Raw genomic sequence first — 12,688 nt, forward strand, 5'->3', positions numbered from 1 at the left:
GCTCAAGTGGTAGGGCTTAGCCTTGAAAAAGCTCAAGGACAGTGCTCCAGCCTTGAGTTCAAGCCCCAGGACTGGCAAAAAAAAAAAAAAAAAAAAAAAAGAAGCTTAGGGACAGTGCCCTGATGGTGAGTTCAAGCCCCAGACCAACACACACACACACACACACACACACACACACACACACACACACACACACACACACAGAGCAGAGGCATTCACAAAGCTGGGCATAGATGGCTCATGCCTGTAATCCTAACCATTCAAAAGGCTGAGATCTGAGGATCAAAGTTCGAAGCCAGCTTGAACAGGAAATTCCATTAAGACGCTTATCTCCAATTAACCACCAAAAATCCGGAATCAGAGCTGTGGATCAAATGGTACAGCACTAACTTTAAGCAAAAAAAATCACAGGGTCAGCACCCAGCCCCCACCACACCCCATAATCAGAAAACACTATCATCAACGTGCTGGAAATACATTGAAACCAGGAGACATGGTCAAATTAACAGAAATCAAAAATAATGACAAAAAGGGGCTGGGAATTTGGCCTAGTGGTAGCGTGCTTGCCTATCATGCACAAAGACAGGGTTCGATTCCTCAGTACCACATACATAGAAAAAAGCCGGAAGTGGTGCTGAGGCTCAACTGGTAGAGCTCTAGCCTTGAGAAAGTCCAAGGACAGTGCTCAGGCCCTGAGCTCAAGCCCAGGACTGGCAAAAATAATAATAATAATAATAATAATAATGACAAAAGGAAAGTTAAAAAATATGATGGATCCTAACACCTCTATAAGAATTAAATCAGTATTTAAGACTTTACCATATTTGGTTTTAATCAGCAAATAAACTCAAGGGGAGAGGAAGAGACAGATTATATAGATGGAGATTTAACTAAGCAACCAAATTCCAAATGTAAAATATAGACCTCATTGGAATATTCTTGTTTTGCTTCATTTTGTTTCTGTGCGTGTCTCGCTGTGTAGCCCAGTCTAGACTTCAATTTTTGAACCTCCTAAGTGTTGGGTTTTCCGGTATATGCCACCAGGCCTGGTTCTCTTTGAACCTTGATACAAACAATACAGCTGTAAAAGAAATGAAAGATATTTAGGGAATTTGGATGTTGACTGGATATTTGATGATGTGAAGAGTTAGTGCTATTTTTGTTGGAAAAATAACATTTTGGTATGTTCTTTGTTTTAAAAAAAAGAAAAAACAAAGATTTATTAGAACATTGATACAGAGAAATATGATGGGCAACTAGCCAAAGAAGTAGAGTGCAGACAGCTCAGGAATGGGATTTTGTCTTTGTTTACACTACTTTTAATTGGCTGTTCCCTGTCTTGTGGGACCCTTTCATTGGCTTCCTGTTTCCTAAACCATAGGGCTTTAGGTTTGAGGGAGGGAATGGCTGGAAGGAATGGTTTGAGGGCTTGGTTTTTGTATCTTTACTTTTGTTGTTGTTGTTACATATTAAGTGTCTTTAGACACTTAGAAATGTTTATCAATATCTGGTTGTGCATCAACATAACAGGAGGGAGGAACTTGCTGAATAGTTAATCCTTACTGAAGTTGTGAGTTGGAGAGATGTAGGGTTCAATATTATATCCCTTGTAATTATTATATGATTAAAATACTTTATACTAAGCCATAACTTTCATGTGTGCCAGCATCTGGTATTAAAGAAGATATGTCATTGTGGGAAACAATTACAATGGGGCCAATTTTTTTTTTTTTTAGTTATTTGGAAATTTTGAGCATTTGAACATTGGCAGATCTGAAGATCACTGGGCACTGAAGTCTATGAGGCTTTTATTTCCAATTGGCCACCAGAAAACTCGAAGTGGTGCTATGGTTCAAGGGGTAGGGTGGTAGCCTTAAGCTGATAGCTTAGGGACAACGTCCAGGCCCCAAAGTTCAAATCCCACAACCGACAAAAAAAAAAAAATGCTGGGAGAGGGCTGGGAGTTTGGCCCAGTGGTAGAGTGCTTGTTCAGCATACACAAAGACCCAATTCAATTCCTTAGTACCACATGCATAGAAAAAGCTGGAAGTGGTACTATGGCTCAAGTGGTAAAGCTCTAGCCTTGAGAAAGCCCAAGCTTAGGCCCTGAGTGTGAGCCCCAGGACTGGCAAAAAAAAAAAAATAGTACTAAGAGAAAAAAATGAGGACAAGAAGACTACATAAAATAATGTGAAATTTTTATAAAACTCAAAACAAGCAAAAGTAGAAAATATGCTGTACAAATATATACATATATATTATATTTCCTCAGGATATTCAGACGATTACTTCTATGGCAATCATAGATAGAGAATTTTGCATGTACTGACAACGCCATATCAGACATTAAATTACTGAGTTATTGGCAATGCCCTATTTCCTTGGCTGATGAAACCTCAATTTTTCATCAGATTTAAAATTTTTTATGCATGCATCTGATCTACAGGTCTGTAGTAAAACAAATATTTTAAGATAATATTTAAAATAAATAAAAATGGTGTGATGTCATGATTCTCTTCTCTATGTGGAAATGCACTCCCTCTCTGCTGAGCTGTGTTCCACTTCTTCACAAACGTGGATTAAGTGTGCACAGGATTTTGACTCCAGCAATTATTCTATGGGTTTGAAACAGGAGTATAATTTGCCCAGCCAACCATCTTCCATCTTGTACTTTGAATGGCTCCTTCTCACTACTCATCTCAGTTGTTACTTTTGCCTTGCTATATTCAGGCCCTGAATATAGCAAGGCAATTTCCAGAAGAATAAGCTACTAGGTTTGAATAAAGCCAGGTATCTTCCCCAATTATAAGTGGATCTGGCCTCACCACTTTCTATTCTTGGACAATGTGTTAATTTTCTATCTCTGTGATAAAATATCTAAGAAAATCAACTTAAGAGAAGAAAGATCTCTTTTGGTTCATGGTTTCAGAGATCTTTGTCCACAGTTGCTTGGCCTTGTTGCTCTTAGGCCTGTGATGAAATAACACATCATGGTGGAACTGAGGAAACCTCACAGTGGCTAGAAGGGGAGGACCCTCATCCTTGATTTCCCTTTCAACACCCCCCCCCCAGCAATGACCTAACTTCCTTCCCTTACACCTCATATCCTAAAGGTTCCAGTCTAGAGACCAAGCTTTCCACACATGTGCCTTTAGGGAATATTTAAGATCGGAATCCTAATTCATAATAACACACCAGGGCCTTCTGGGTTCCTCACACATGTCTGTAAGAGATAAAGGAAGGATCTTGAACGGACTTGACCTGGGCCTGGGTTCTAGAACTCTAAGCAGGACCCAACCCCACACCCAAATCCAGCCCTGCACCTACTTTTGTGATTGAAGTTTTGTTAGAACACAGCCACATGAGATTTTCTTAGTTATTTAGTCCTACATCTCCTGTGCTACATTCATAGGACAATGACACCAAGCCATTACTAGCCAATCATCTGCAGTCTGAGTTTGCTAACCTTCTATAGTATGCCTACCATGCTTCATCTACACTTTCAGGAGGACGCAACACTCACCCTCCAGGTCATGCCTTTCCCAAGCCTATTCCCAGTGCCTAAGATGCTACTTCTGCCCTGTTCAGAGAATATCTCCTCATTGACAGAACTGTCAGGTGACAAGATGCAAAAGCTGGCATGAGGTGGAGGTGCTATGACTACCAGCCATTGCTTTGACCTTCTAAAGTTCTAGGTTTGGGTCCCTAGTCTTCCACTGGTTGTCAGATAAATAAATTCACCTCAGCCTCCATCCACCACCCATCTGGCAGATTTCCGCTTGCTCACTCTATCTTTCATAGTAAGGATCAGCTGGAATCAAAGCACAGAGCCTGGTTATGAGTTTTATTTTGTTTTTTGTTTGTTTTGTTTTGGGTGATTGGGGGGGTTGTTTCTGGGGTTTTTTCATATATTTTTTATTGTAATTAATAGAGGGGTTACATTACATTCATCAGATAGAAGGTACATTACTTCACAAATATTGATACCCTTTCTCATGTCATGGTCCCCAATTCCCCCTGCACAACTTGATTTCCCCCCTACCCTCTCCTACTTCAAATAACTAATTAAGCATATATAAAATATATCAGATAACAAGGTGAAATATTGTAACAATATGAGATAACCAAGGGACAGTAAAAGAGATGAGAGATAACATAGTGCCTTAAGAACAACAATCATTCATTATATAGCTTATGTTTCTATATCCTAGAGATCCTTTCATTTAGCGTCCTACTATATGGCCTTATTTATCTAGATTTTGTTCTATTGTGAATCTCTCCTAGGAGAGCCCAGGGTTTCTACTGATTAGGTCAGATGAGGGAAACCATTGAGCCTAAGTTCCTTTGAGTCTGACTTACTTCACTTAATATTTTTTCTAAGTCTTTCCATTTCCTTACAAATGGGGCAATATCATTTTTTTTCTGACAGCAGCACAGTATTCCATTGTGTACAAATACCACATCTTGTTGATCCACTCATCAACTGAGGGACATCTGGGTTGGTTCCATATCTTTGCTGTGGTAAATAGTACTGCAATGAACATCGTTATGCTAGTGGATTTAGTATGTCCTTGTTTCTGGACAATTGGGATTGGATAAATGCCAAGTAGTGGAATTGCTGGGTCATAGGGGAGTTCTATATTTAGTCTTTTGAGGAACTGCCATACTGCTTTCCATAGTGATTGAATGACTTTGCACTCTCACCAACAGTGTATTAGTGGTCCCTCCTGGCCACATCCCCTCCAGCATCTGTTATTATTCGTTTTCCGGATCCTGGCCATTCTAACTGGAGTGAGGTGGAATCTTAGAGTTGTTTTGATTTGCATTTCTTTTATGACCAGAGATGTCGAGCATTCCTTCATGTGTCTATAGGCCATTTTTGTTTCTTCTTCAGAGAAGACTCTCTTTAAGTCTTTGGCCCATCTTTTAATGGGATGGTTGTTTCTTTGGAGATTAGTTTTGGGGTGATTCAATTTTTTGAGCTGTTGATATATTTTAGATATGAGGCCTTTGTCTGTTGTATGGAGATCTTCTCCCACTCTGTAGGCTTTCTAGTTAATTTGCTAGCTATGTCCTTTGCCATACAGAAGTTCTGCAGTTTAATGCAGTCCCACTTATCCAGCCTTTCTCTGATTTGTTGTGTTCTTGGCCCTTATTAAGAAAGTTTCAACCTGTGCCAAGGAGACCTAGAATATCTCCAATTCCTTCTTGTAAAGTTTTCAGTGTATCGGCTTTTACTTCCAGGTTTTTGATCCATTTGGAGTTAATCCTAGTGCAGAATGACAAAGAAGGATCTAACTTTAGTTTTCTGCAGGTGCTTAACCAGTTCTGCCAGCACCACTTGTTGAAGAGGCTGTCTTTCTTCCATCCTATTTTTTTGGCTCCCTTATCAAAGATTAGGTGGCCATAGGTCTGTGGGTTAAAATCTGGGTCCTCAGTTCTATTCCATTGGTCTTTAGGCCTGTTCTTGTGCCAGTACCCAGCTGGCACTATAGCTCTATAATATAATCTAAAGTTTGGTATTGAAATTCCTCCTGCACTGTTCTTTCTGCTAAGAAGTGTTTTTGCTATATGGGGTCTTTTACTGTTCCATATGAAATTTTGGATTGCCTCTTCTATTTCTTTAAAGAATGACATTGGGATATTGATGGGTATTGTGTTGAATTTGTAGATAGCCCTTGGCAAGATTGTCATTTTCACGATGTTGATTCTTCCAATCCAGGAGCATGGGAGGTTTTTCCATTTCCTCAATTCTGCTTTAATTTCCTTTTTCAGAGTTTTAAAATTTTCATCAAAAAGGTCCTTTACATTCTTAGTTAATTCTTACGTACTTTATTTTCTTTGAGGCTATTGCAAAAGGAGTTGCTTTTCTGATTGTTGCCTCTTTCCTCTCACTGTTGGCATAGAAGTTGTTTTTTTTTTCATTCAATGATTTTTTTTATTAATCTGCCATAAGCAACTCCATTCTTGATAAAGCATTTAGAAGATAAGGGGATGATTCATTAATCACACACTCATGAGAAAATGGCTTATGTGGTGTACTTTTGTCTGTATTAAACAAAGCACAGTATGCAAAAATGTTCATTGTAAGTGTGCTTGCTCAAGAGAATGAAGAAAACAATCCATAAACTTATCGTTTTAATTTCTGTAGAATCCTGCAGCATTTGAAACAAAAAAATCATCACTTCATGACACACCAATCTTGAATTTCTGGATGACAGATTCATGATAGGGGAACAATAACCATAGTTGCATAAGCCAGTAAAGACTAGAAGGCAAGGCTGGTGAGAATTGATTAACAGTTAAGATATAAGGCAGTTGATTTTTGAGGGTTAATTTTATACCCTGCTACCTTGCCAAAGTTTTGAATCAGCTCAAGGAGCTTGGGAGTGGAGTCTATAGGGTTCTTTAAGTATAGAATCACGTCATCTGCAAAGAGAGAAGGTTTCACTTCCTCTTTTCCTATTTGGATCCCCTTTATGCTTGCTTCTTGCCTAATTGCTCTGACTAGGAATTCTGATACTATGTTAAAGAGGAGTAGAGAGAGTGGGCATCCTTGTCTCATTCCTGATTTTAGAGGGAATGGCTTTAGCTTTTCACCATTAAGTATAATACTAGCTGTGGGTTTGTCATACACAGCCTTTATTATACGGAGGAATGTTCCATGGATTCCTAGTTTCTCCAGAGCTTTTAGCATAAAGGGGTGTTGGATCTTGTCAAATACCTTTTCTGCATCTATTGAGACAATCATGTGATTCTTGTTCTTGCTCCTGTTGATGTGTTGAATTATATTAATTGACTTGGATATGTTGAACCAGCTTTGCCTCCCTGTGATGAATCCTGTTTGATCATAGTGTATAATTTTTTTGATGAGTTAATTTTTTGGTGCCACTATGAACGTACGGTCTCTCCCTTAGCTTTTTTTCACTCAAGCCTGGTACTCTACCATTTGAACCATATCCCTGCTTCTGGCTTTTTAGTGATTAATTGGAGATAAGGGATATTCTTTCTTTTCCCTTTTTCTTTTTCTTATTTTTTTGTGAATCATGGGGCTTGAACTCAGCCTGGGTGCTATCCCTGAGCTCTTCAGCTCAAGACTATTACCCTACCCTTGAGCCAAGCCCCACTTCCTGTTTTCTAGAGGTTAGAGATGAGAGTCTCAGGTCCTTTTGTGTCTCGGCTGGCTTTGAACCTTGATCCTCAGATCTCAGCTTCCTGAGTAGCTAGGATTACAGGTGTGAGCCACCTCGCCCAGCCTAGGTAAGGGATATTCTTGCTTGGCCTCTGGAGTAGCAAAGATTACAAGTGTGAGCCACCAGCACTAAGCAAGGCTTATTTTATTTTTCTGCTTTGTTTTTAGTCGAGTAAAATAGAGCTACATTATGGATCAGAATATAAAACCCGTGTAAGTTTCAAACATTATTTTTGTTTCAAATGAATGGTTTTAGCTTTCATCTTGCTATGAAAGGAAGCCATCACTTATGTGAACCATCTTGCATTTGACAAAGCTGAAATCTGTCTGTATTATTCTGTCTGTAATATTTAACTCCCTCCATGAATTTACATCCAATATAGCCACTGCTAGGATTTTCATGGCTACCTTCTCTTGCATGGTTTGCTTTCTCCCAAATACACTTGTAACTTCCTCCCTGCTCCTCCACCAGTGAAGACGCCATCCCTTATCTGTGTCCTACAAGACCACACTATTCTGTGATCTTAACAAACTAAATGGTTTGATTTTATTTTTATTGTTATTATAAAGGTGATCTACAGGGGTTATAGGTATATAAGTCAGGTAAAAAGTACATTTATTTTTACACAATGCCACACCTTTCCCTTGGTTTTTTTAAATGTAGAGTTGGTCTTGCTTTTCCCCTGTCTCAAACTATAGGTGTTTCCCTATTACATCCAGAATAAACTCTACACTACCTAGACTACAAGCGAAGCCTTGCCCACCTCTCCACCCTGGTCTTGCTGCAGTCTAAGAAATGTCACAGGCAGGGAACTTTCTCCTATCTGTTGGAAAGACCTTTCCTAGTCAAAGTTTTCCCCACAGTCAGCACTCATCCCTAAATCTCATCCTTTAGAACTCGGCCAAAAATGCCATCTCTATAGGCCTTTCCATTACCTTATCTAAGATAGACACTTCCCACCCAGTTTGTATCTTGTCCTTTTATAACAGCCAGCAGCACAATCGATAATGATGTTTTTCTATTCATCTTTTTTTTCTCTCTCTCTCACTTCCTTTTTGGTCCATTCACACTTCTGGAATCTAATTCCCTTTGGGAAAGAGAAATAAGGAGCAAGTCATTTTGTTTTCCATCCAGTCCTTAAACCAAACACTGGGTTCTGTCACTATTTATTGCATTAAGGTTAGTTTGGCATTGACTATCAGGCCACCTTGATTTCTCCCCCTCATCACACCAGCGATATGACATGCAAGAGTGGGATTGCCTATGACCATACAGCAAGCCAGAGGACAGGGGAACAGAGGTCAGGATGTGGAGGGGGGGGATGTGGCTACTTCTCACTAATGTCAGTATCATCGGAGAGGCCCATGGCTGCCAGACCTTCCATCGTCTTGAGAGATGCGGACAATCCAGATTTTAAAATCTTGGCAACTAAAGTGAATTTAAAATATATCCCTTTGAGGAGCCAAACAAAACACATAACACATCTGTGTGCTGGATCCAGCCTGAGGGCTGCCAGTTTGCAACCTCTGCTGAAATCCAGATGGACTGAATCTAAGACTGTCCTCTGATCTAGCAGCCCAGTTACCCTATCAAAGGAGGAATGAGGTTAGATGTGGTTTGGATTATCAATGTTTCCCGAGAGAAGATAGTCCTTTGAACCATGAAGGCAACTCTGGACTTCAAGGGCTATAGGGATGGAACTAGCTCAGCCAGTCTGCCATTCAGTGAGCATTCCTTCATACGTGCTATGTGCCAAGAATGGGGCAGCCCTTTGGGCAGTTGCTAAAGATCAAAGCCAGCAGCCAGTCTTCCAGCCTGCCCCTGCCTCCTCCTGTCCCTCCCTACCCAGCCCCTTGCTGATCCAACTTCCTTCTACCCCATCAGCAGCAAAGTCCCCACTCCACTATTTCCTTGCTAACTTGCTGGACACCTGCTTTCGCCCAAGGACAGCAGCTCTGACCCTATGGCCTTGTCAGAAGAACTGTTTATTTCTCCAGCTCTTCTTTGCCCAGAGTGGCAGCCCTGAGGGGAAGGGGAGAGGCTAGGAGTGGTCAACACCAACGGTTACTTCCTTTGTTTTGGTTCACTGTAATTCTTCACCTGTTCATGTAGCTGTTCATCCCTTGAGACATTTTTTTCCTGATGCATTTTGAAACAAATTGCAGCTGGGAACCTGTAATCCTAGCCACTCAGCAGGCTGAGATCTGAGTATCATGGTTCAAAGCCAGCTTGGGCAGAAAAATCCCTATGAGACTCTTATCTCCAATTAACCACTCAAAAACCAGAAGTGGAGCTGTGGCTCCTAGTGGTAGAGGGCTAGCCTCCTGCCAAAGAGCTCGGGACAGCACCCAGGGTCGAATGCAAGACCCAAAACTGACGAAAAACTTCCAAACCTAATACTCTGTAGCATGCACAACATTGACTTTTAACATTTATAACTTTTTTCTATAGAAATATACTTTTTTTTCAATGATATGCACAAATGTTAAGTGAATACCTGCTGAGTGCTGGTGAAAGCACACTCCAGGGTAACTCAGAAGTGGTAAACATGAGTAACATTGCCATCCCCTGAGACTTTCCTGCACCTTCTCCTAGACTCTGGCCCCATCCATCTGAGAAGCCAGAACAGTTCTGATTATTATTAGAGTGACTTTTATAAGTGAGTTTTGCCTATCCCAAAATATCATACATTTTAAATCATGCAGCACACACAATTTTAAGTAAAGTTTCATGCAGTATAACCCATTTCAGATATGTGTGCAATGCTGAATTAATTGACAGGTCTATTCTGCTTATTGCCCAATGGTGTTCCCTGAAATATTTATCTTCTTTCTTGTTTATGAGCATGTGGACCACTTCCAGTCCGGGAGAACTAAAAATAAAGCTAAGCTTTCTCATATAGGCATTTTGTGTTCCTTCCTCTGGGGTAACTACTTAGATATGGAATTGCTGGGTCTCAGCATAGGTAGATGCAGTTAATAGCTTGGCTGAATCCAAAGTTTCTGTTGGAGCAAGTGATATCAGCAAATACAATTAAGTTTCTTCTGTTTGCTGGACTTGTTTGGATATCTCCAGAAGAATGCAAGACAGGAATTGCCTCCAGAAGCTTTCTGTAAAGGGAGGAGGATGAATGAGCTCATGAAACCACTAAAATGGCCACACATAGAACATGGGGCTCTTCAATTGCTAAGGAGAGAATAAATGGAGAATGGTTCAAGCACACAGCAGATCTCACTTCCAGAGAGAAGCCCAGGAACAAAGAAGAAAATTGGACCACTAAGTGTTCAGGGCTCAGATCTGTGAATAATCAAGGTAAAGAGTTTAAGGTTTTGACAGATTCGTCTTCCTCTTGTGGGACACAGTAAACTGTGTTAGCAATGTCCCCCTCCCCCCCAAAAGTCCAGATACATATACAATTTTAAAATACTTTACAATTCCCAGAAGATGAAAATTGAACTTGTCACCCCAGCACTGCTCCAGGGATCTAGTTGCTGGGGTAAGTGGCTAAGTGTCATGAGGGTGGAAAATATCTTAAGGTCAAGTGATTATTACTGTTGCTTCTTCAACTTCTTCAATGTGTGATTTACTGCCCTCGTTTCTTCTCTGTGCTGAGAACACTTCAGAAAACTAGAAAAGTAGGAGTTTGCCAAGGTAATTAAATTAGAAAATCTTTAGCATTCACTTTGCATCTTCAATAAGCTGATCTACAAAACAATGTACTCCGATAGCTCCAACTAGAATCCTAGCTGTCCAGGAGGCTGAGAGCTGAGGGATGCAGTTGGAGGTTAGCCTGGAAAAGGAAGACCAGGAGACTTTTATCTCCAATTATCTACCCAAAAAGCTGAAAGTGGAGCTGTAGCTTAAGTGGTAGAGCACTTAGCCTTGGGATAAAAGCTCAGGGACAGTAATCAGGCCCTGAGTTCAAGCCCAGGACTGGCACAAACAACAATGAAAAACAATGTTCTAAATGACTGGCATCATTTTGAGGCCTCCATGTGATAAGGACAATGCTTTTTACATCATTTTCCGGTAGAACAATCCATCTCTGGGCAAAGCCAAAAGCTCTACTCCTTATAATTTATGTATTTTCCTCCAGACTTAACAAAGGAACTACTTTCCATTCAGCCTAGATCTCTGACTCAGAATCCTGTAAAGATATGCAGATGGCCTAAGGGAGGAGAAAAATCTGTTGACCAGCTCTTGAAGCTCTCACAACACACTTAGGTTACCAAGGCACCAAACTGGCCCTTTGATGAGATTTCCAGGACATGCTCTAAGAAGAAATGGAGGTCCAGACTGTGAACACTGTGGGCTCCTGTGAGCCGTTCCACATGGTTGCTTTTTCTTTGGCATTAGAAAACACAGCTACTGAAAGGACTCATATTTGTGGGGCCCAAATTTCGGACTAAATTGTGTTGGATGGTGGAGTGAATATTTGTCTGTAATTCCTGAAGTGGGTAGCCTGCCACTATAGAATCACAGGGACTTCTGCTGTCTGTGTCTTCTGTTTCTGTAGCAGGAACTGTCCAGGCATGACTAGATCTTCCAGTTATCTCACTGAAAGTCTTATGATCCAGGAAATCCCTTGGTTCTGGGAAAACTAGAATGGTTTGTCACCCTGTTAAATATCTGGCCCTACAAAACAAATTCTTCTAAATAATACTTAGTTTTCTAAAGTTCTAGTCAAAAGAAGAGTTTTTAGAGACATATGCTGACAGCAGCTAACTCGAATCCAGAGCCATCAGAAGCCATCGGGGTCGGCTGGCAGGAGTGCAGGAAATGTTTCTCTTGGTCATATGAGTGTTCCAGGTGCTGGTAGATGCAGCCAGTGGTTATAAGAAACAGGGATGTTTTCAGAAGCAAAGAAAGTCTCTGGGTCACGTTCCACAGTCTTTGATGGGGCCATAGATCTTTCCCCGCTGTTTTATTTGTAGATTTCAGAGGGAGCAAATGATATACACTCAGCAAGCCTCACTCTGACCTCTGGGTTGGAGGTCAGGTTCTTATAAACCTTTGGAGGATTTGGCTCTGTGTCATATAGGGGGATTTGTCCCCTTCTCCCATCGAGGGTGGGGGGGAGGAGAATTGTTTTGGAGAACAATTCATTGTACACTGTAGGATCAAAAAGAAATGCTTAGTGTATAGTTTATTTCTAAGTCATTCTCTTGTAGGCCTCATCTCCATCAGACCTGAAGGATCTCAGACTCTTGCCTTCATGGAAGAGGCAAAAGTTGTCTTCAAATATGTGACTGCTGCTCCAGAGGAGACCTGGCAGCCTGTGGAACTCTGTATGATCAGCCTCTTGGGCCACTGCCACGCCGAGTTGTCATAGAAGGTTGTGGATTTCAGTAATCTATGAAAGCTCCTTGGTCTGAAGGCCAATAGTCTGACACAGACCCACAGTCTCAATATACCTTTTAGATGTAGAGTTCTACAATCTCCCCGCCTCCCACCTCTCTTCCATACCTGATATTTCAGCAGTACACCAGGAACAA

Source organism: Megascapheus bottae, chromosome 9 (assembly GCF_031878675.1).
Source record: "Megascapheus bottae isolate mThoBot1 chromosome 9, mThoBot2.hap1, whole genome shotgun sequence".
NCBI classification, from domain to species: Eukaryota; Metazoa; Chordata; class Mammalia; order Rodentia; family Geomyidae; genus Megascapheus; species Megascapheus bottae.